The 26,164-nt window shown below is 39.4% G+C and overlaps 1 pseudogene; it reads right to left on the bottom strand.

Moving 5' to 3' along the window:
* Positions 1–550: 550 nt before the first annotated feature.
* LOC129013908 (phosphoglycerate mutase 1-like) lies at positions 551–17,408 on the bottom strand (annotated as a pseudogene).
* Positions 17,409–26,164: the final 8,756 nt, after the last annotated feature.

Consider the following 26,164-nt stretch of genomic DNA (forward strand, 5'->3'; position numbering starts at 1 on the left):
AAATGTAACACCTAAACTAAATTCAGGATTGATCCCAACCTTCTAGAGCCCGTTCCTCTGGGGTCAGAGAGGAAACAGTCATAACATCACCATGCAGGTTACATTCATCTTTCACTGAAATGACTAGAGCCCCCAGGCGGTAGCCGGACTGTAGAAGAGCACAGGACTGGCTCCACGGGGCAGACAGGCTCTCTTACTTCTCCTCATTGGTCATGGCTTAGCATGGTTCCTCCTCACAAGTCCTTAATAAACAAAGCACTTGCAAAAACCCAAGTCACTACCTTTAAACTCTCTTGGCTGAGGGGAGCTTTTCCACAGCTTAGACTGAGAACCTGTGCCCTAGAAGTGCTATTCTGACTAGATTGTATGAAGCGAGTGGGTGCAGGAGACAAAATGCCTAAAATGAAAATGGGAGCCACTGGTCCCCATCTGCAGCTACAACTGAAGATGTCTACAGATGTGGTCAGTGTGACACGTGCAGGAGGGAGGGGCAGAGGGACGCAACGGGCAGGGACAGTGCTCCTGGGGACAGTAGCCTGCCCGCTGACCTTCATTTCTTGGCCTTGCCCTGGGCAACCACAGCTTCCATGGCTTCACGCACGGTCTCTTCATCCCCCAGGAACTGCATGGGCTTGATGGGCTTCAAGATCTTGCCCAATTCATAGACAATGGGAATACCAGTAGGCAGGTTCAGCTCCATGACAGCCTCTTCAGAGAGACCCTCCAGATGCCTGACAATGCCTCAGAGGCTGTTGCCATGGGCTGCAATCAGTACCCGTTTCTCTTCCTTGATCTGGGGAACTATTTCTTCATTCCGGAAGGGCAGAGCTCCGGCAATAGCGTCCTTCAGACTATCACAGGAGGGTAGTTGATCTTCTGTGAGGTCTGCATACCTGCGATCCTTACTTATGTTGCTGTAGAAAGGATGATCCGGCTCCATTGGAGGTGGTGGGACATCATAGGAGCTCTTCCAGATCTTCACCAGGCCTCACCACGCTTTGCAGCAGTTTCTGCTTTATTGAGACCAGTTAGACCCCCATAGTGCCGCTCTTTGAGGCGCTAAGTCCTCGCTACTGGCAGCCACATCTGATCAATGGCATCTAGCACTGTCCAGAGGGTCCGGATTGTTCTCTTAAGCAGATATCAAACTCATAACCAGCATCTGGCAGCGCCTGCCCCCCGCGCTTTGCCTCCTTGTCGCCTGCCGGGCTCAGGTTGGCATGGTACCAGCCACCGAAGCGGTTCTCCAGCTTCCACGCAACCTCGCGGTGCCGGATCAGCACCAGTTTGCAGGCTGCGTGGCGGCGGGCTGGGGATGCGGCACCGACTGGGGTTCGCAGATTCCAGAGTGCTTTTTGAATATTTTGTTCTTTATACTTTTCGATATTTGCCATTTTTTTTGTAAAGAATCTGTTTTCTATTTATAACATTTTTTTCTTCAACTCTTTCATTATTTTTTTCTTCATGTTTCTTTAAGTTCCGGGATATATGCGCAGGATATGCAGGTAACAACTGCATAGCAACCCACCATGGCACACATGGATAAATGTGTGCCATGGTGATTTGCTGCACAGATCAACCCATCATCTGGGTATTAAGCCCAGCACCCATTAACTATTCTTCCTGATGCCTTGCTTCTTCCCGCCTAACACCCAGCAGATCCCAGTGTGTGGTGTTCTCCTCCCTGTGTCCATGTGTTCTCACCATTCACCTCCCACTTATAAGTGAGAAAATATGCAGATTTCTGTTCCTGCATTAGTTTGCTGAGGATAACGGCTTCCAGCTCTGTCCACGTCCCTGCAAAGGACATGATCTCATTCGTTTTTATGGCTGTGTAGTTCCATGGTGTATATGTGCCACATTTCCTTTATCCAGTCTATCACTGATGGGCATTTGGGTTGATTCCATGTCTTTGCTATTGTGAAAACTGCGGCAATGAACATACACGTGCATGCATCTTTATGACAGAATGGGTCAAATGGTGTTTCTGCTTGTAAATCTTTGAGGAGTCATCACACTGTCTTCCACAATGGTTGAACTAATTTACACTCCCATCAATAGTGTAAAAGTATTGTTATTTATCTGCAACCTCACCAGCATCAATTGTTTCTTGACTTTTTTTTTTGAGATGGAGTTTCACTCTTGTTGCCCAGGGTGGAGTGCAGCGGTGCGACCTCAGCTCACTGCAACCTCCACCTCCCGGGTTCAAATGATTCTTCTGCCTCACCTCCCAAGTAGCTGGGATTACAGGCATGCACCACAATGCCTGGCTAATTTTTGTATTTTGAGTAAAGACAGGGTTTCACCATGTTGTTCAGGCTGGTCTCGAACTCCTGCCCTCAGGTGATCTGCCTGCCTTGGCCTCCCAAAGTGTTGGGATTACAGGTGTGAGCCACTGTGCCTGGCCCTGTTTCTTGACTTTTTAATAATCACCATTCTGATTGGTGTGAGATGGTATCTTATTGTGGTTTTGATTTGCATTTCTCTAATGACCAGTGATGTTGAGCTTTTTTTCATTTGTTTGTTGGTCATCTGAATGTCTTCTTTTGAGAAGTGTCTGTTCATGTTCTTTGCCCACTTTTTAATGAGGTTGTTTGTTTTTTTCTTGTAAATTTGTTTAAGTCTCTTGTAGATTCTGGATATTAGGCCTTTGTCAGATGGATAGTTTGTAAATATTTTCCCCCATTCTGTAGGTTGTCTGTTCACTCTGATGATAGTTTCTTTTGCTGTGCAGAGCTCTTTAATTTAATTAGATACCATTTGTCAATTTTTCCTTTTGTTGCAATTGCTTTTGGTGCAAAACAGTTTTTTTATAAGAGGATTTTCTCTATCAGTTTTTAAATCAATCTGTCTTAGTCTATTTCTGCTGCTATAACAATACCACAGAATGGGTAATTCATGAATAACAGAAATCAATTTCTCACAGTTCTGGAGGCTGGAAAGTTCCCAATCAAGGCATTGACTGATTCAGTGTCTACTAAGGGGTCGCTTTCTGCTTCCCAGATGGTTCTTCATTGCTGTGTACTCCAGAGAGGACAAACGCTGTGTCCTCACATGACAGAAGGGGAAAAGGGATGGAGAGCTCTCTGAAGCCTCTTTTCTAAGGGCATTGATCACATTCAAAAATGCAGAGCCCTCATGACTTAATCATTTCCCCAAAGGCCCCACCTCTTAATACTGTTGCATTGGGGATTAAGTCTTAACATGAGTTTCGGAAGGACACAGGCATTCAAATGATAGCAATTACCAAACATCATGTTTTCATTTTAAATTAGATCCTCATTTTTATGAAATTAGAAATGAACATTTTCCCAAAGCCATTATGTTTTTGACTGTTTCCATGAACTTTTTTTGGTGACATCCACTCTGTTAAGTTATTCTTGATTTCTTAAAATAAGAACCAGTGAAACCCAAGTCCAAAACATCATATGGGATCAGATAACAAACTTCATTTTCTTCTTTGGGTGGCAGTCTTCTTTTTTGACCCCTTTACTGCAAAGACCAAGAATTGTTACTTCTGATCACACATGGGTGCTGAGAAGGCTGCTAGGATCATTTGACTATGGAAGACAATAGAATGGTAAACAGGAATGATCATGTGGATCATTCTAGAAGAGAGGAAAGCCCAAAGAAATTTCCCAAGGCCTCACAACTAGTTTTTGGCTTATCCAGGTGAGATATTCTGGTATTCATTATTCTAAACTGATGCCACAATCATTTATGCTATCGTCCATCTCCAAATAATGTTACGTGACTTGACTGTCTTGTTTTATGGAGGCTTCAGATGGATAATGGCTACCATTTGTCATTTTAAAATAGAGAAAAATCCTCTTTCCTCAACAATCTTTTCTTTATTCACAATGTAAATTAATACTAACAAGCCCTCTCAAGCTGGATCCTTAAGCTTTGAGGGGAACTTTCAGTGTCTCACCCACTTCAGAAGTGTTTACTTATCATCAGCAGTAAGTATGATAGTTCAAAGCAGCATTGCCTGTTTCTGAAAATCAATTCCATAGTAGACTTTGCTGCCTCAGCTTTTTTTGGACTAACTCTTATAAAAATGACTGGTTCTGGCTTCGGAAGTCCTGGGTTGGGGTCCAGTTTTCCCACATAATCACTGTATAAACTCATTCAGGTTGTTTAACTTCCCTGATTATCCAATGATAAAGTGCTAAATCATCACAAAACGTTTCATTTTAAATTGCTTTATACTTAAAATCGTTATTTTTGTATGGATCTCCCAATTTTTCTTATTAGAGCAGCTCAAGTATTATGTTTCCAAAGCAGAGCTCTTTAAACCTTGTTTTCTTTTCTCCCCTTCTCTCTCTCTCTCTCTCTCTCTCTCACTCTCTCTCTCATACTAATGTGCTCACACCTACACCACTTCTCTCTCCCTTTGTTTCAGAGTACTTAACTCCAGGGTGACTTAAGTTGCCATTTACTAATAGGTGCAACTTGTGTTAAAGGATGAGCATTTTGAAGAACTAGATGAAAACTCAGTTGGAAAAGCACAGGAAGCCTCTAAATGAGAGACAGCTGAGTTGGGACAAGCACACAGAGTGAAGACTAAACTACGCCCATGCAAGGTGCAGGTAGGTGGGCTACATTCACATGATCCTCCTGCTTTCTCTGCTGGTGCGCTGGACTTGAGGGCACTGTTTAGGATTAGGTACAATGGTGCCTGGGGGAAGGGATGAGGGAAGGGGGAAATCTTATCTGGTTGCTTTTAGGCTGTGCTTGCCTGGGGGAGTCACATTTTTCTAATTTGTACAAAGGTGTCATGTGGATTAATTGGAGTTGTGGTAGAATTAGTCTAAATTTCAGCAAAAACTACTATGAGTAAATATTGAGTCACTGAGAAAGATTTTATTTTTTACTTTTAGAGACAAAGTCTCGTTCTTTTGTCCAAGCTATCATACCTCACTGCAGCCTCCCACTCCTGGGCTCAAGTGATCCTCCTGCTTCAGCATCCCTAGTAACTAGGATTACAGACATGAGCCACTGCGCCTGGCGATTTTTAATAGACAGGTCAGGAAATGCCCAAATTATAGCCGGGGTCTAGATTACACAAAGGTGGGAACTCTGATGGATCTGAAAGAAAAGGTGGACCATCTTTCTAAGATGGGTCTACATCAATGCATTGACTGCTTTAGTCAAATGCTTTTATGAAAAACTAAATGTTGCTTGCTATTGAAACAGCAGAGTGACACATATTGTTGACAACTCATGTACATAAATATTCTTGGATCGAGTGACTCTAAAATATCATAAGAAAATTGAAAAAACGGATGCAATTAACGCTTAATTTCGCTTGATTTTTGCGAGCGGGGTTTGGAGGGCCTTTCTCCTTTACTCTGGGCCTAATGTCATTTTTGGTTGTCCCTTGGCCCACTTAAATCAGCCTCCAGTCTTTGAAAAGAGGCCATGGCACACTTTAGATAGGAAGCAGACAAAATAAGGTCAAACAAAAGTCAGAGTAAGGTTGGCCGCAATTCTTCTTCTCACGCATTTCAAATTAAGAGGGACAGTAAGGGTTAACTATAAAGTATTCCACCTTGAACCCCCGCACTCTCTTTATCTAGCACACCATAATAAAAGATCAAGAGTTCCTGCTTATTATCTTATTTTTCCTGCTTGCTCCACCAGGCTAAGGCCCAGTCTGGTTATGGATTAACACGGTGATCAATAGTAAGCCTGCTGTCTCTCTCTCGGCAGGGGAAAATGAACTCAAAATGCAGTCAAACTCTTATTGATCAAGGATATAGGTCTCACTTTCATTACCTCTGTCTCCTGATAACCCACAAATAATGTGATGAGTTGCTAATCTCTCTGATTTTCAATGGACCCTTCACCCTTCCTGTCTGCACATTGCAGCTTTTATTTTCATCTTGATACACACTCTGTGTAATTCATATAGCACTAACTCTCACTCTCTTACCGTCAGTCCTGGTCAATCAGAGTTAATAATATCGCTCTTCACTGGGGATGGAGGCTTCAGCCAGTTCAAAATAGAATGTCTCCAAGCCAGGCAAGGAAATGCAAGATGCAGACAGCTCCTTTCAAGGACAGAGAGATGTGAAGTCTTCTTGTTGAAGCAACACTCAAATCCCAAGATCTGACCTGCTTCTGCCAAGGTAGAGGATTCACAAACTTAAACGTTCAAGTTTCTTGCATGGCTAATTTTATCTTGGTTTCTGTTTCTCAGAGGACCCGAACTGAGTGATGCAAAACTTTTTATCCTGGTGGTGCTAGGAGTGGGTCCCCTCCTTCCTGGTGCCTAAATGGTCATGCAATTTCTATGAAATAGCTGTAGAAAATAACATGGGAACCTAGAGAGAAGCGGACCTTTAAAATATTGTGCTTATTTATTTATTTATTTGAGACAGAGTCTCACTGTGTTGCCCAGGCTGGAGTGCAGTGGTGCGATCTTGGCTGACCTCTGCCTCCTGGGTTCATGCGATTCTCCTGCCTTAGCCTCCTGAATAGCTGGGATTACAGACATGCACCACCACACCCGGCTAATTTTTGCATTTTTAGTAGAGATGGGGTTTTACCTTGTTGGCCAGGTTGATCTTGGACTCCTAACTTCAACTGATCCACCCACCTTGGACTCCCAAAGTGCTGGGATTACAGGCATGAGCTACCGCGCCTGGCCTTTTTATTTTATTTTTTATCTATCTATCTATCTATCTATCTATCAATCATCTATCTATCTATCTATCATCTATTATCTGTCTATCTATTGACATGGTTATGAGACTGTCTAAATTTTTTTTTTTTTTTTTGGTGGAGACAGGATTTCGCCATATTGCTTAGGCTGACCTCGAACTCCTAGGCTCAAGCGATCCACCTGCCTCTGCCTCCCAGAGTGCTGGGATTACAGGAGTGAGCTGTCATGCCTGGCCTGTGTTGATTTCTTTAATTAAAGGTAGAGCAGTATAACAGAAGCAATGTGGCTTTTGAGTCAAAAGCCCTACTTTAGAGTCTTAGATCGTCCACTTATGCAGGGAAACGAGGACATCGTGGAAAAAAATGTATCACTTAACTTTTGTTTAGAAAATTTTCATCTGCTTTATAGATAAAAATGGTCTTCCTTTCCAACTTAGATTTGGCAGAATGGCTCCCGCAAAGAAGGGCGGCGAGAAGAGAAAGGGCCATTCTGCCATCAATGAGGCGGTGACCCGAGAATACTCCATCAACAAGTGTCCCCTTGGGCACTCTAAGAGATTCGAAAATTTGCCATGAAGGAGATGGGAACTCCAGATGTGCACATGGATACCAGGTTCAACAAAGCTGTCTGGGCCAAAGGAATAAGGAATGTCCCATACCAAATCCGTGTGCGGTTGCCCAGAAAACATAATGAGGATGAAGATTCACCAAATAAGGCACTATACTTTCGTTACCTATGTACCTGTTACCACGTTAAAAAATCTACAGTCAATGTGGATGAGAACTAATCGCTGATCAAATACATTAAATAAAGCTGTAAAATTAAAAAAAAAAAAAAAAGGACCCAAATCAGTTTTAGGAAAGTGATTCCTGTCACAAGCATGGTTATTTTTTTAGTTTGTTAATAACATAACTTTACTGCCATTTTTGGGGGGATTCTGCGACTTATGACTTTTTTAAAGCAAAGCAAAAAGAAAGGAAAAAACCCTTGAAATTTCATAATGTGCGATGTTGCTTGGGCATTTGGCTTATCAGAGATCCTCAAGTATAAAATGGCATTGAACACAGGTATAAAAAAGACAACTAATACTGTTTTCCTCAGCTGAATTGTTACAATTGAATTCAAACAAACAATGGTTGCTTTTACCTCTTTGATATAAAACCCCGGGAAGGCTCACCCACCTGAATCACTTTTGTGAGTAAAATCATAATATTTTCTGCTGCCAAACTGATTAAAATAAGTTACCATGACACCAGTTCCTCATTCCTGAAGAAGATATGAGATGACCAGCTGCAACTAAGCAAATATTTTGCTTGCGTTCAGCCCATAGGGTCTGAATGCTGTTTTCCAGCTCCAGTCCAAACAATTTGCACACCTGTTGAAGAGAAAGTAAAATATGACAGTGGTACAAACTCCGGGGGATTAAAGCGATTTTCACTGAGCTCTTAAAGCTGAGGTAATTGCAGGTCTCATTTTCTTCTTTTGTTCTGCAGAGCTGCATGTGAAATTTGACAACAAAGTCCTCGTCCCCTTTTTTGCAAGGGACTGGGTGGCAATTTATTCAGTTTTCCCCCTTTCCTCTGTGCTGAGTCACTTTTGAAATTCTCTCATTTCCTTTGGCTTCATGGGATAAGATAAAAGGAAAATCTATCCAGGACAGGCTTTTGTTTATTGGGCAGATTTTGGAAGTAACTGTAGAAGTATGTTTGTTTTTTTTTAACCTATTCTTTTAAAATTCTGATATCAGACAGCTGAGAGAATGAGAGGAAAAGGGGGTTGGTGAAGGCTGGTGAGAAAGCTTACCCCGCTTATTTTGTAAACACAGGAGGAGAAGGCACTCAGGGAATGCTCCTGTCTTGGTGTTCTCTGTGTTCTCATGGTGTGCAGTGTCATATACGTCCAGTCTCTGATTTGCTATACTTCCCAGGCTGAACATATGCTGCAGAATACCTTTGATGTTGCCACAATTGTGTGTGTGATCTTCAATCACGGATGTCATCAAATTTTATTAAACTTAATATAGATAAAACCAAGACATTATTGATTAGTTCTGCCATGCAAACCTCCCAGGCTTCCTCTTCGAGTGGTTTTCTTCTGGGGAAGCTGTCTTTATCCTTTCAATAATGCTCATGCCCTTGGAGCCACTGTGGCTTCTGAGTTTTCTTTTAAAGCCCACATCAATCATATAATTAAGACAAAGTTGTATTAATACAACTACAGCAATCTTGCCATATTGGAAGGCATGTTCTCTGGTCTGCTGGTGCAGGTTTAACTCATGCCCCTCTTTCATGTGGGCATAATTACTGCTGTTCTTTTTTAGGGTTCTTCGTGGTATATTTTCTGTTAATCCAAATTTAACCAGACACACTCCTGTTTGGGTTTAAACTTTTCTATCTTATTAGTAGGATTAACTGGATTCTGACAAAGAAGGTCAGATTCTCTTTCCCCTTTGTAGACATCTTCTCAGCCACTCTATCCATGAGTGCTGTCTGGTGGCATCCAAGCATGGCCAAACATTCGGATAAAAAATGAAGAATCCAGAAAATCTCCCAGATGCCCCAGGTGACCAGATATTTGGTGTCAGATGGGCATAGCATCCAGATCACTGAATTTTTCTTAAAATTATTTTCCAAATCTTGCTGTCAGGGAGTTTTTGGCATGAGACAAACACATGCAATTTCCAAGCCCCACCCCTGCCCCCATCCTACTGCCTTCCCTTTTCTGCCACACTATTGGCTAATCTTGCTATGTTTTTCTCTCCTTCCTCTTTCCCTGTATTTGTGTTGTGGGTTCAATCTTAACATCTAATAGGAAAACATGGAATGGAAGGCAGGTGGGGGAGCTCAAGTTTGGGAATGAGACCTAGGCAGGTGGCAGTTCTAGCTGGGTTTCTGATCAGCCATGTTTCTACTTTCTAAGACATACGACTTTGCTTTTCAACCAGGTATCTGCGTTCTTGGAAAGAAGGAAACCTACTTTCAGATGAAAACATCACATTTCTCTGAAGAAAAAGCCTTTGGTTTTAGTTTGAAGAGGGTTGGCCTCCTGCTGAACTTGAAAAAAAAATCTCACTTTTAAAACACAAGCAACAGATGAATAACCTTTTCCTTCATCATGTCTAGTGATTAAAGCATACGGTTCTCAGTTTAAATAAGATCATAAAATATCTTCACTATAGGTTCATGTTTGAGAATTATTTCATGAGCTGTTGGCAATTCAGCATCTGCTAGAGGTTTGTTCAAACATCTCATATTCATTTAGGATTTTAGATTTTTTTTTCTAAATTAGCTGGGCCATTTACTCAGTTTCCTGGAGTAATGCCTTCCATTGTACATCAGTGTTGTGAACCCAGTCACTGGCACTCATAAATGTCCACGGGGGAACGGTGCATTTGTACAAAGTATTTGTACAACTTTAAAAAAAATCCTAGCTGACCTTAGTGACTTTTTCACAAAAACCTTATAGAAAAGTCATGCACTACTTTTTGACTTGAGTTTTATTCCTAAAAGTTTTGTCAGTGGAAACAGGTACTTACCATTTCTTTTAGCAAAAAAAAAAAAAAAAAAAAAGGAAAAGAAAAGAAAAAAAGGAAAGCTGTTTGCCCAATGCATTTCCTGTTTGGCCTCAGCTAACAGGAATCTGCCCCTAATCTTGTTACCAGTGTTGAGCATCTCAGGGACATGAGAGCATCTGTTCCCTTTGCTACATTTGGAAAAGTGGTTTTCAACCTTAGCTGCACATTAGCATTACTGGAACAGTTTAAAAACATATATTGAAGCCTGAGATCCACCCCCAGAAACTGGGATTTAGTTGAACTTTGGCTTATAGCTTATTTGGTGAACTATTTTGGAAATTGGTGGAGTAGATAGACATAATAAACAAACTACTTTAAATCTTATGTTAAGAGTAAGACAGGATACACATACATATATGCAGAATACAAATAAGCAAGCAAAGTAACTAGCAGTTGGGTCGGGGACAAGCCACTTAATCTGCGTGGCTTTCCTTCCTCATTGTAATCACCAAGTTCCCGTCTGCTGTAGGACATCACTGTGATCTGGGGTTCCCTGCTAGCCCTCCTCAGTCCTTGGCCTCTCGTTCTTCACATTGGTCCAATCTTCTGCAGCAGGCATAATCTTTTATGCCTGCTGTTTCCATTCTCTCTTTCTCAAGACCCTCAAATGACTTCCCATTAGCTTCTGGGTCATATTCAAATTATTACCTATTGGTTTCAAGACCTTAAGTCAGGCAATCCTTTTTTATGTCACTTTTAATCTCTCCCCTTCCTGCTCCATTTGTGGCTGTCAGAATCATCTTCACCAAGCAACCCTTGTTCCTCTGTCTCTCTCTCTCTCTCTTCTTCTGAGCCCTGCTTGCTTTAGCCTATCAGGGAAACTTTCTAGATTATGCCCACCTGACTTCAACCAGGGGATGCTTCTCACACAAATCATGGAGAGATGACCAGAGGAAGGTATTTAAAAAACACAGATGGAATCATTTGTATTCTTTGCACACTATCCACATCACTTGGTGGTTCCCCCAAATCACTAGTCAATACATTGTCTTTTCTCTCTTCTTGCCTATGTTTCCTAGCACTACTCAGTAAATCCTTAAAATGGAAATAGAAACCAATACCCTAGATTTGGAGCAAATGTGATTAATTTATTGTTGTAAAATATGTCAGGAAGTAATGCAAGAACCCAATTGTTGTTTTAACATTAATTCAGATCTCCTGAGATGGATTTTCTAGCTTATAAATACGTTTACAATGGGTCACCAAGTCTCTCACTTTGAGTTAATTTTCTAATCATCTCTTAGATAAAAGAGGAAGAAGGAAAGCCATCATACATATCTTATAGTCTCTGGATATCTTCCCTTTATGCATACTAAGCATTCAACACATATTTTTTTGATGAAGTAACACTAGCCTCAAAACTTTTTTGACAACTGGGTGCAGTGGCTCATGCCTGTAATCCCAGCACTTTGGGAGGCCAAGGTGGGCAGATCACTTGAGGTCAGGAGTTTGAGACCAGCCTGGGCAACATGGTGAAATCCTGTCTCTACTAAAAATATGAAAACGTAGCTGGCTTTGGTGGCACCTGCCTGTAATCCTAGCTACTCGGGAGGCTGAGTTGGGAGGATCACCTGAGCCCAGGAAGTTGAGGCTGTAGTGAGCTGAGATTGTGCCACTGCACTCCAGCCTCAGGCATGGGAGTGATACTCTGTCTCAAAAACAAACAAACAAACAAAAAACAAAAACTTTTTTTTTACTTCCTGGACTATTTGTAACAGAATCACCAGTTAGGGTGTGTGTGTATGTGTGTGTGTGTGTGTGTGTGTAGAGGGTTGCCTGTTAAAGTAGTTTGGGGCCCTCAAACTGGATTTACTACATTTTAGCAAACACCAGGGGATTTTTATAGACACTAAAATTTGAAAACCACTGCCTTATGATAATATTCAGAAATACTGTTATAAATTTTATCTAGCATTCAGAATCTATCAGCTCAGTGAAACAAACACCCAATTAAGAGACAAGAGGCTTTTTCCTCCATCATACCCCTATATCTATATCTTACAATGTGCAGTTACTAAAGCTCTGGGAAGCCAGTCTCGTATGTAAATCTTTTGTTTACATCATTTATCACATTACAGAAATGAAATCATAGTCAATTTCACAATAGTCTGGCCGGCTAATGAGCTATGCTTATCATTAGTTCTCTTTCAGTCTTGAGCTTCTCTCTTTGACCATCAAATGAAAGAAATAAAACAGCATGCTACAGGACATTATTTTAAACTTTTTAAATTCAGGGAGACTTCATATGTAGAAAACAATGTTTGGAAGTGGCAATATATTCAAACCTATACTGATCTGAAGCTAGCAACCACCAACAGTTATAATGCAAATAATAATTAATGTAAGATGAATACAAATAGAGATTCTGATTGTCCTAAAAAGATGTTCCTTTTTAGGCTGTTCCTTGAGTGGATCATGATAAAGCAAACATACTGTTTTAAGGACGATGGGGCAGTGCTTACGCTGCTTTCTTTCTGGTCTGTGTTGGGCCTCTTAGGGTCACTCTACAGGATGGAGGAGAAAGACACCACCGGGGAATACAAGAGGGAAGTAAAAGGAGCCAGATAGACCCCATTCACACACATTTACAATGATTTTACTACAATTTTACACCCCTTAGGGATTATTATTATTATTATTATTATTATTATTATTATTTTGATGGAGTCTTGCTCTGTCTCCAGGCTGGAGTGCAGTGCGTGATCTCCACTCGATGCAACTTCCGCCTCCCGGGTTCAAGCCATTCTCCTGCCTCAGCCTCCCAAGTAGCTGGGACTACAGGTGCCCACCACCACGCCTGGCTAATTTTTGTATTTTTAGTAGAGACGGGGTTTCACCGTGTTAGCCAGGATGGTCTGGATCTCCTGATCTCGTGATCCGCCCATCTCGGCCTCACAAAGTGCTGGGATTACAGGTGTGAGCCATTGCCCACCCCCACCTGCCACCGCCCCATTTAGGGATTTCCATAGCTTCCATTCAAACCAGCTGCTGTATGCTTTGGCTGCTTTTCTCAGAGTCCTTGGAGGACTGAGACATTTGGGGGAAATTTACATTGCACGTTCACCACCCAAATGGGAAGTTCACAGTTCACCAGTGGAATTTTACTTTCTATACTTAAGGGTTTCTTGAAGCCCTTTAAGATCCTGAAGGAAAAGAAAGCCAGAACCAAATAAGAGCTGCTTAAATAAATGATTTAAAGGATATTTGATGAATTATTAACTTTTTGGGTGAGGTGTCAAATACAGGGTGTCTCTCTCTCTCTGGGATAGTATGCATGCCATAGGATCATTGTGAAGATCAATAGAGGTAATCCATGGCAAAGTGCTGAGCGACGTGCATGGTGTTTAGTCTCCTTATTGCTGTCTTTAATGCTATTTCTATTAACTGTATCTTCAATATATAAAACATACAATAGACATTGTCCAGTGTAATTTAAGACTATATTAAATTTTAAAATGAAATACATGAAAACTTTAACTGGCTCCCAAGGCAATCCTAGATTTGAATTCCACTGGATTCAAATGTGTGTATAGTCTCCTTATTGCTGTCTTTAATGGTGTGTAGTCTCCTTATTGCTGTCTTTAATGCTATTTCTATTAGCTATATCTTTGATATATAATAACATACAATAGACATTGTCCAGTATAATTTAAAACCATGTTAAATTTTAAAATGGAATATTTGAAAACTTTAACAATTGGCTCCCAAGGCAATCCTAGGTCTGAATTCCATTGGTCCAGGAATGTGGTACACCCTACAAGGCCCAGTCGCCCTTCACAAAGTTGATGGAATCAGTTTTTTGCTGCCCCTGGAGGAGCAAGCAGAGATTTGACAAGGTGATCAGACAGACATCTTTGGGTGCTTGTTCTACCTGACTTAAGGTGTGATTGGCTCCTTTGGTGTGGGCACTAGGCCACCAGACGGGCAAAACTTCCTCTCTCCTCCAAACACAGGCCTCTGAACAGAATGACTTTTCATTACCAATGAATTCTTTATAGTCTTCTTTTATTTTTTTTCAATGAGTTGCTTTTATTTTTGTCAACAAACTGTGTCATTTACCATAGTAAGAAAACTCCTGTTGTTGGAGGTCTTTATCAGAGTTCCTACAAATCAGGTTAATTGGTGATCAACAGAGCTTTTCTGTCTTTAATGAGGCCTAGTAGCCCAAGGCAAGGCCTACCTCTTGATAAGGGACTTTCTTTTTTTCTTACTCTGAACTCTTTGATCACTTAAAAAAAAAAAAGAAAGAAAGAAAGAAAGAAACCAGGAAGAACAACCACCGGGAATGTCATTGTTCTTTAATTGCCTGATTACCAAATGTTGGAGATAAAAGATAGATGTTCTCAATTAGTAACATTTACATAGATTAGCATCACTAACAAGCCTCATTAGTAGCTGCTGATTTTTGTTTAGATGGTGTCCCAAGTCATTTGCTCTCTCTCTGAATGTGCGATCGAATGCACCTTTAGTATGACAAAACATTGCCTTCTAATCTATTTCCATTAATCAAATTGTAAGGCATTTTAATACACAGACAGGTTTTTAATTAATTAAAATTATTATTACCTAGTGTAACACAAAAGGTTTCGTGTGTTAATAAAGTTTCACAAACTGTTTCTAAACTCTGGCTATATTTTATAGAACATAAACACCTTCATTGGATTAATCACAGCACAAACACATCTCCATTCACATAGATGAGCATCATAGAAATACAGTCCATTTACCATGTGCCTGCCATGTGCCTTGAATTTTACATAGACCATCTCCTTAATCTGCCAACAGTCATGTGAGGGAGGTAATAGAAGACTCACTACTGCGCGTGCACAAACACACACACACACACACACACAGTGAAGGTTCAGCGTGTAAGTGAAATGCCCAGGACAACTCAGACCTACCTTCGAGTCCAAAGTCTACGCTCGTTTCACGGACTTTGAAAGGATACCTTCTGCCTTCCACATGCATCCAGAGAAATAATTCATTGATATTCTGGGCAGAAGCGAATGTTTGAGATAACCTACAACTAACCAGAAATCATATTCTAAACCTCATCATTCACTTTTTAATTTTTGAAGACAAATGGAAAATAAACAAATAAAACTATGCAACAAACACATTTTGTAAATAGAAGGATTTGAGATATTTAAATTTATAACAACTATGAACATCAAAAATCTAAAAATCTGAAATTTAAAGATTTTGTAAATATATACAAATTTTATACCACTGTAAGTGGATAGGTGTAGTATATGTTTGTCAAGGGAAATATTTTTTCAACTATTTTGATGAAAATATAAATTCATTGTATTTACATCTTATGGAAAAAACACATCTCCAATATCATGATAAATATTTCATAAAGGAACAAAATATGTTTTCAGACTCTACGATATCAATTTAAATTTCTTACAAATATGAGTATGGAAGCCACAGAATAGATTTTAAAACAACCAATATTTGATTAAAACATCAAGGGATGGACACATTTCAAAAGACTGAGAAAGGTATTCTAATGTAGAACAAAATTTTAAAAAATGTTGATGTTGGCCATGCAAAGAAAGGTGGGATACAGAGTTTTGCACTATTATTTCAAGTGAATCTTGATATAAACCAGCAACTCTGTGTAAACGCAATTCCAAAAGGAAAACATTGGAGGGAAAGTTTTGTGAAAGAAATGTAGTCTTTATTCCGCTTGGGGTACACTGTGTTTCTTTGAGAGTACATGAAGTAAAATGACAATTCTGAAATCTTTTAAAAGAATCTGATTAATATTTTCTTTTCCTTTTTATTTTTAGAGATGAGGTCTCTCTTTGTTGCCCAGGCTGGAGTGCAATGGTGTGATCATGTCTCACTGCAGCCCCAAACTCCTGGGCTCAAGCAATCATCCCACCTCAGCCTCCTGATAAGTAGCTAGGACTACAGATGCATGCCACCACACCCAGTGTCTTATTAATATTTTCGATTTGAGTTTATAAAACCTTGAATGAGTAGCTTCAATGAGAAGAAATTTAATGTAGCTTAAATGAAAAGAATGTGATTCAACGAGGGCATCTGATTCATTGTCCCTTTATGGGATTTGATTTAGGGTTGTTAAAATTTGTGAGTGTATTTTTTTTTCTGCTATCAGCACCTATCAACGGTCACCCTAAAACAACTTTAGCTCATTACCTTTTCTCTTCCCTTCCTTCCCTCCAGCTCCCCCTACTCCTAACATTCTATTTAACTGCCCTTCTTAGGATCACTGATGAGATATAAATGACAGGTATCCTCTCTCTCTCTCTCTCTCTCTCTTCCCATTTTTTTTGACCTCTGGGCAGCACTGGACACAGCTAACCAACTCCTCCTTCTTGAATCACTTTCTTTTTTAGCTTCCACTCGCTCCAGATTCTCCTTTTCAGTTTCTTTTTCTTCCTTCCTTTTCTTAACCTCTAAATGTGTTGTGCTCCGGGGCTCAGTCCTTAGCCTTTCTGCTTTGTGTGTACACTCTCCCTAGATGGTCTCATTTGTTCCCACTCTCTAAGTACTATCTAAAGCATTATCACTTTCAGTTTTCTCTTCCAGGCCTTATCTCCCTTCTAAGCTCTGGAAGTATTATCTAGCTGCTTAGTTTACATCTCTTCCTGGCTGACTAATAGGGATCTCAAACTGAGTGTGTATAAAACATGTCCTGAATTTCTACCCTCTTCCTCAATGATCCCTGTCCCTGTTCTCCTCCAGTCTTTCCTGTCTAAATAAATACCACTGACACACACTCAATGCGTTAGGCCAAAGTTATGATTCACTCTTCGTTCTCCATTCTCTCTCATTCCCTCGTATTCAAACCCTCATGTAGTTTTATTCACCCTACCTTCAATATAACTGGACCACTTCTTGCCATCCCAACCACTCTCTTCCCAGACTGGACCAGAACTGTACAGCTGCAGTGGCTCTTCGACCTCATCTTCCAGCTTCCATTGTGGTGCACCTATAATCTCACCTCCACGTAGAAAAGTGAACTCTTAAATGTCCAAGTTGGCTCAAGTTCCCTCTCAACTCCTTCTCCACTGGCATCCCATCACCAGCAGGGCACCCCTTGATGGTGAGCTCCTCAACCACCACATGCCAATCCCTGCAGCTCCTTCGGCTCCCACGTGCCTCGTGGACACTGCCCTCTTGCCTCATGGCACTCTGCACCTCGCTCCCTTCACCCACCTCTGCTCAGGCTGTGCTTGCAGCTCTTCTCATGACTTCCTCTTTCCTACCATTCAGAGCTCTGCTCACTTCCCAGGGACAACTCCACAGACCATTTCCTCCTTAGTCCAGCCTTATATTGTGCCTTGTTTTTAAAATGACACTTATCACTGTCACTTTTTTGTTTAATCTTATTACTCTAGTCCTAGAATAATGCCTGACACTTAGTATGTGCTAAATAAATATATAAACAAATAACAGAATTATTACCAAGTTAGGGATGGGCAAATTAATACACACAGAGGTTGAGGCTCTCCTGAAATTTCCATGATGTGGGGAACTTACTGTGTACTTACCTCTTGTCTCAAAGGGCTTCATCGAAGCCATCTAAGCCTCAGTGGCTGAGGGCCTGGATGCTCTGGGAAATGCCCCTGAAGCTGCCCTCCACAGCTCTTGGGACCATTCAAGTTCTGCCTTCTGCCCCTCCATGCCATTCCAAACCCTCTTACTGCTGTGAGCCTGCATTCTCCTTTCTATCTGGTCAGATGGCACCAATCTTGCTCTATAGACTGAAATCAGTGCCCCACACTCCAGCCAAGTAGAGCAGTTCAGACTTGTTGGACTTAGTTATCTAGGTGTCTTTCCACCTGGCTTTTACATTTCCATATGGCTAGCTTTAGATTGATGGATTCCACATCAAGTTAGAAAGACAGGATATTACACTTGGATTTTCAACCTCCCTTACAGTGTTCCAATGTTAGCCTTAATTTTGGCTATGTGATCATGGTGTTGAGTTCATTTCCAGTGCTTTATACTAGATTTTCTTTATTAGCGCGTACTTGAGCACATTCTTATTTTAAATCTATCACAAATGTACTATTACTTATTCATTTTTACTCCTAAAATTTGTCCATAAACATTGAAGTACATTTTGATTATAAATAAAAAATCATAGCTTTTCAGAAACAAAAAAAATCCAGGAAACAATGTATTTCAATTAGGTATTTCTTTTTAAAAACTTGTTTTTAAAAAATGAAGTTCTTGTGTTATTATGAAATCAATACATGCTCATACTACAAATTGAGGAAAAACTCCAGAAAACAGAAGGATCACTTCCATTAGTTACATTCTATACACACAGTCACTATTATATGTGTGTGCATTTCTATCTCTTATTTTTGCTATGTATTTGAAGCATAATTATAATCTTCTCATATATATAATATATAACAATACAAACATATACATTTTCTGATTATAAATATAATACATAGTTATTGTATAACATTGGAATATAAATGAAAGAACCTACAAATCTATGTTTTTAATTATAAAAGTTATACATAATCAGCAAATATTGGAATATCTTATAAAAATGAACATAAAAATCATCTGGAATTCCACTCAATGGAATAATTATTATTTACATTTTGATGTATACCAGTCCACATATTTTTTGTTGTATATATTAATTATATAAGTAATATATTCAATATAATATGTATTTATATATATATAAAAGACATATATATGTTATTGAGCTCTAGAGGAGAACATACAATGTATATAAATATTTGAGCATCATTTATACAGCAAAATGCTTGAGTCTTATTCAAAGATTATATAAAAAAGGGCTAAGTAACAGAAATATCTGCCAAGGGTAGATTATTTACCTTTCCCAGTTATACAAAATCTAATCAAGTGGTTGTACAATATAGGGTTTACCACTGCAGTAAATCATTACTCAAATTCCTTGGCAGGGAAATTAAACATGATATACCAAAGGTAACTCTACGTCATAGGGAAAAGAATTTTTTTCTGTCTAATGATTCACTTGGCACATTTTTCCAATTAGTTGAGCCACTGTTGGATCATGGATTTTTGTAAGGCACAACATTTTTAGAAAATTATAAAATACATTATATTTTTAAAAAGTTAAAAAAATGTAGTCTTAAGGACAATAACTGGGCCATTTTCATTTTTGTATTTCTAGGACTTGGCTCAACACATACTTATTGAAATGAATGAGTCAAATAAAACATCATTTGTAATGTGCTTCCATATCTTTACTGTTCTCTTTTTAGTTGTCTTAGTCCATTTTCTGCTGTTGTAACAGAATACCACAGATTGGGTAATTTCACAGAAAAATGATTTATTTGGTTCATGGTTCTGAAGGCTGTGAAGTCCAAGATTGAGAGGCTGCATCTGGAGAGGGCCTTCTTGCTGCATCAAAACGTGGCACCAGGCAGCATATGGCGAGGAAGATGATTGAGACAGATAGAAAATGGTGGCTGTGCTTATCTTTTTATTGGGAGCCCACTCCCTCTGTAAGTAACCAACTCAACTGATAACAGTATTAATCCATTCATGAGGGTAAAGCCCTCAAGACCTAATCACATTTTAAAGATCCCACCTCTTAATACTGTCATGATGGCAATTTAATTTCAACATGAGTTTTGGAGGGGGACGTTTAAGCCATAGAATTAATGAAAAATTAAAATATGCCAGTTGTGAAATTGTAAAAAGTACAAACATTAATTTGGAAGACAAAAAGACCTGTAAAATTAACGTGTGACTGCTTTTGTTTCATTTCTTTCATTTTAGCTCCATTAAGTGGCCAGAAGAGTGGACATTCCAAGACTTCATTCCCATTTTAGCTTTGTCTCAGCAGCTGGGCAGCCACAGCTACCCAAGTTCACCAGCAGGACTTGCAGATGAACCCATCAGCCTTTGAATTTTACCTCAGGGTCTTTGGGTCAGAGAATAAACCACTGTCAAACCAAGCGGGAAACTTCTGCCTCAGTTGTGTGGCCTGAAGATATACAGCTCAAGCTCCTCACTTGTTTTTACTGACCTTAATTTTTCACTTGTACAAATATCCTCTTTCTATGGAAGGAAAAATGTTCTTTTTAGTCATTGTTCTTCTCTGGAAAGAACACAGGATTCTTTTTTTTTTTTTAAGAGATAGGAATCCAGTTGTTATAATCACTTACATGGGTCTTGGATGTTACATAGGTACAACAAATCTATTTACTTTTGTTAAATAAAATCGATAGTTTTTGTGATAAGAGTTACATCCAAGGTGTTTATATATTATGCAAACTTGAACACCCATGTACAACAACCTAACACTTGAAATTAGCTTGCTTTTAAAATTAGTTATCTAATAAAACTAGCAATAAAGATAGCAATACTTATTCTTAGGCCATAGTGTCAGAGGTAGATACAGAAAAACCTTTTTTTCTGATTACTGAATTTTAGTTTTTATTTTACTGAATGATCAATTACTTTTATTTATTTATTTATTTTTTTAAATTTTTTTTGAGACGGAGTCTTGCTGTGTCACCCAGGCTGGAGTGCAGTGGCGCCATCTCAGCTCACTGCAAGCTCCACCTCCTGGGTTCATGCCATTCTCCTGCCTCAGCCTCCCGAGTAGCTGGGACTACAGGCACCCACCATCACGTCCAGCTAATTTTGTGTATTTGTAGTAGAGACAGGGTTTCATTGTGTTAGCCAGGATGGTCTCGATCTCTTGACCTCGTGATCCACCCGCCTCGGCCTCCCAAAGTGCTGGGATCACAGGCGTGAGCCACCAGGCCAGGCCAACTTTTAAAAAACGCTATTTAAATTGTTTCTTAAAGAAACATCTACCTGAATAATAAAACCACATAGTTTTCTAAAGCCCCAAGAAGCTAAACGGTTTGCTTAAGGTCACCCACCCAAGACTGGGACCCACTTCTCCTGGCTCCCAGACAGTTGCATCATTGATTCCACCATTGTGCTATTTTCATTGATAGTGGTTGATAACTAAGTCTTACAAATTTCTAGATCCATTGCCAGGGTCTGTAATGTAGGCTGTGATCTTCAAGCTGAATATCTTTATGAAACCATTTGGAAGAAGATTTAAACTGGCTGGAAAGTTTAATGCTATTAGAAAATATTCATTTTGGTAAGTACATTCTGAATGTTGTGTGTATGTGTCAATACTCAACATATTAGAGTATTTTTTTTTTCATCAGTAGCTGTAGTTTATTGGCTGGGCAATCAGATGAATATCTTTCTATAATCTTAGCTCCACTAACTTCTTTGGGACACCTCAATTCAATAATATTCAAATGAGTACTTTATACTATTCTATAATGCATTAATCTACATTTGTAGACTCAAATTAAAAAATTCAGTTGAAAAGGAATCAGCGGGAAACTGTAATGTGATAAGCCTACTTCTGAGCAAATTGTGTCAGGAGTTGCTGAGTGAGTCTTTGCTATGATCTTGGCCTTCCATTTATTATTTACTGGGGACAAAATTTTGCACTTGTAAGTCATATGGACCTGAGTTGGACTTTGCAGCTTTTTCACTTATTGGGTGTGCGTCCTGAGAAAGTTATTCAGCTTCCGTAAGTCTCAGTCCTCATCTGCTAGGTGGGAGAGTAATAATATCCATGGCGAAGAGTTACGGTGAAGAATATGTGAGATGTGGTGGATAAAATGCTTAGCACAGTTACTTCCCTATATTATTCATTCAATGAACAGTATCCACTAATAAATAGCAATGGATGCCTCTACATAGTATTAATATAATTACGTATTAAGATGTAGGAGACAACTCAAACTGCAACTTACTATGGAGATGTCGGTGGAAATAAGCTTTGGACTGAAAACTGATTATAGGGATCAATTTCTTGTACAACTATGATGGAATTTGTGAGATGAATGGGTGGCTGCTGCCCTCTTTGGTAAGGAAAATTGAACCTTCCAGTCTCAACGATCTCCCTCTAGTGTTTGAAATTTACAGATGCTAAAATAGAATTAAAATTAGCTAAAAGAATTCGTATTCTTTTCTAGGCACAGCGGCCCCCTGCTCTGCTCTGCTTTCAGATCATGCATGTCTGTGACGTCCGTGAGCGCTGATGGTGCACGCTTCCAGTCTTTTGCCTGATAAGTGTATTCAGTGATGGCATCAAATTCAGCGGTTGAAGTCTTGCCTCAGGCCTTGGAGCTAAATACACTGAAGTCACTTGAATATGAAATTCCTTAAAATCGTTTAACTTACTTATTCATTAATTTCAAATGTTTGCACAAAAATTGCGAATTTGGCAAGTTTTCTTAGAAATTGGGTACACTGAGTTCTGAGTACGACTCAGCAATTAAAAAAAAGAATCACTCACAATGTCGAGAAATGATCCCACCAAAATACAAAGGTTTAATTTCATCAGGGAATTTCTAATTAATGATGTTTGAGTGGGTTTTAAATGCCCCAACCACATTCCCACCATTCTTACTCACCACTTGGGGAAGGTTTAAGCCTTAGGGCATCTTTTAGATGAATACTAGTAGCCACATTTATGCTGAATGGAACAGCACCAGTAAATGCAATTATAGCAGAAAAGAAAGCTTGCATTCCCAGGGTACGCACTCACACTCCGTTACAGTGCCCCATCCATGTTTCTTTGTTTCATTGTACTAAAGAGTAATAGCAAATGGCTAACCCAAAGTATGAAACAGTCTTGATTTAATATTTCCCTTGGCCAATCCAAGAGACACTCCCTTGCTTTTATGTGGGCGCTGTTTAGGATTGATACGTGCAAGTACTTTTCCAACAGCAAAGTAGGGAGGAGGCTTCTCTTGCTTCTGAAACCTCATTGGGCTGATCCCGCAGTCTCATACCTGAGTAAGATGCTTTTGGTTCACTCTGGGATTCCATTGTGAGGTGCAAGACATGATTTCTGGAAGGCTCTTAGTGTCCTGGGGGGCCGATTTCACCCAGCAGGCTAAGCAACCCACACACACAGACCAATTTACTCACTGTAGGACTGGCTTTCTATTTTGGCTGCCAAGAGTCTCTGAATCCTCTCACAGTGCTGGTGCAGAAGAGGGTTTTCCTTAAGTTATATGGAGACTCAGCAGAAATGAGATTGTAGTAAAGACTAAAGGGAAAAAAAGGGGGCATGATGGTTTAAAGGGTTGCAGAACATAAGAAGTGTGTCCACATATTCTTCTACTCAGCATCTTTATAGAAGCGTATTTTTGGAAATTGCCACATTTGTTACCTTAAACATCTATAATTTCCAGTTCAGAGACTCCTTCATGATACCCTCAATTGTCTTCTTTATTCATCACAAGAGTGCTATGAAATTCTAAAATCCAAGTTAACTTTAATAAACTATATGTATAATGTGTATAGATCCACATGAACTTGTAATACATTTTAGAAGGGGGAGTTCTTTTAAAGCAATCTAAGACTGACTGATAAACTGTGATGGCTTCATAAAATTGGGTAACAAGTAATCCCAATATAGAGAGATGACTGAAATGGCAATAGAAACAGGGTAGTGGCGGGTAATTATAGGTTTCAATGCTGCTGTGGTTGTGGAAGTGTAAATATGGCACTAAAAGTACTGCAAGTGAGAAAACGCTATTTAGACATATCTTATATGAACATATTGGTACGCCATGAAGAAAGAAAATACATGTTTATATTATTTATTGATAAGGGAGTTAATATTGATAAAGAAAAACTTCAGATTCTGTAAAATCTACTACTTTTCACTTGCTTGACACCATGCTAAAGGATGATGTTTTACAGTATCAGCGTTTCCCAAAGACTGTCTAAGATCTGGAATCATCAGAAACAATGTTCTAAAGATTCGGTCACAGGCACCACACTCGTAGAAATCCTGACTCACTAGATGGGATGAGAAAAGGAATAGGTATTTTTTTTGAGAAAGTTCTGCAAAAGATGCTTCTGATGTGTAGCTGGGTTTAAACAATTTTAGAGCTTGCCTCTTGCCATCAAAAGCTTAAACACAATTCAAGCAAGGCAGGTCAATGAGGAAAATAAGTACAGTAGTTATGTTTGCTTAGCAAAAAACTTTAGATAGCTTAGCAAATCTACTTCAAGAGCTCCTCAGAACAGCAGAATAGTAGTTTATAGTGGCCAGCAAAGGCAGGCTCGGTATAACGTTTAGGTGGGAATGATATAATTTGTTTTATTATTTTAGAAAGCAGTTACTGGTTGCATTGCTTCTTAGGTTAAGCCATTTACTTTTTTTGAGCCACAGTTTCCTCATCTGTTGGGAGGAAGTTGGTTTTTTGAGACCAGTCAGCGATGGTTCTAGAAGTCTATGATAAAATATTTTTAAAATAATGGAAAAATACAAAGTAGTGGCTGCATTTACCTAGACACATATTGGAAGGGAGTCAGGAGACAATGTGCCTGTTTTGAATAGCTGTCTAAAAGAAAAGAAGGAGGAGAAGATGTCTAAAAATATATTGAGCAGTAATTATATGAGTCAGGCCCAGTGCTAAGCACTTTGTATAAATTATTTAATTTTAATCTTCATGTAAACCCTAAGAGGTTAGATAGGTCTACAAAATGAGAAAATCAAGGCATAGCAAGGTGAAATCTATGTTCCTAAGGACACATGTGAAGGAAAGGAAGAACAGGAGTTTGAACCAGGAGGGCTGACTTTGTGCTCTGAATCACATTATTTTCAGCCTCAAAATATACATATTTTTGATAATATAGATTGGATTTAGTAAATTACTACAGATACCATCCAGGGGCCCCTTCAGATAATACTGCTTATTTTGAAAGAACTTCGTAATCATTTTTCTTGTAATTTCTCCTCTCCTCACTTCCTCTCTGACACCTGGTAGCTGTGGCAGATGATGAGGTTCAAAAGCATGCCTTAGTTTGAAGCTTACCAACCAGCCTTGTTATGGTGTATCTTGCTGCCAAATGTCCTTTTAATTTTTCTTTCCCTTTGTAAGATACTATTTACCAGGGTCCAATCACGGGTTTGTTAAAAGTTTCACAACTTTCCTTTTGATAGCGATGCTGAAATTAAGTTCCAAATGACTGAAGAAGTCAAGACGTTAAATAACCTGGACATCGTTGAAGAGGAAAAAAAATTATTTAATAGTTGACTACTCTTTCTATTGTTACTTTATTTTCCAGTTCTGTGGAAATAGGCTCCCTGCTGTTTGCAGTTTCTGGCTATCTTTATTCACCTCATTATTCATTCCGTCTTACCCCTCTCCCTGCTAATCAGCCCCAGTGTCATAGGTTTGGAAGCCTGGGTTGATTGTATGTTCTCTTTTGGATTCCGAGTGACTAGTAGGCCCAGGTGAAGAGTCAGCCAGTTGCCAAGGTCAAGGGTACATTTTGTGAAAACCACAGCCGCATCTCACATACAGTTTATGCAATGGTTACACTTCAAGGTCAGAGTTCACTGAGAATTTCCATAAATCTGATGGGTAATGTGCCAAATGAGATTAGAGAGGGCTTCATGTGATCACGGTCAAATGAAAATATCTTATGTTAATTTCCTAGTACAAGCTTGAAGCAGGTATTTAATACTTCTTTGTGAAGAGCTGGAGACACACACTGGGAAGAAACACAAGCTGTTGTCTAAATAGAAAGATGAAGCATGTGGAGCTTCTAATAGAGAAAAATGTAGATGCCAGATCAGCAGAATTTTGCTGCTAGGTTTGTGTCCATTCCCTTATGTATCCTATATTATCTGTTAACTCTTACCCTAATTGTTACCCTAAAATACATTTCTCACTTAAATCAATTTGATAAGTTGCATTTATATGCTTAGATGTCAACACATTCTTCAAGTTATTTTGTTGCAAAATACAAAACCAAGAAGGACAAAAGAGCATTAGCAAATGGAGGGTTGTTTACAGATTTAATCTCTGACTATTTATCCATATACGCATTTTTCTTTTAAGCTTTGACCT

The sequence above is a fragment of the Pongo pygmaeus genome, chromosome 16 (assembly GCF_028885625.2).
Source record: "Pongo pygmaeus isolate AG05252 chromosome 16, NHGRI_mPonPyg2-v2.0_pri, whole genome shotgun sequence".
Taxonomy (NCBI): Eukaryota; Metazoa; Chordata; class Mammalia; order Primates; family Hominidae; genus Pongo; species Pongo pygmaeus.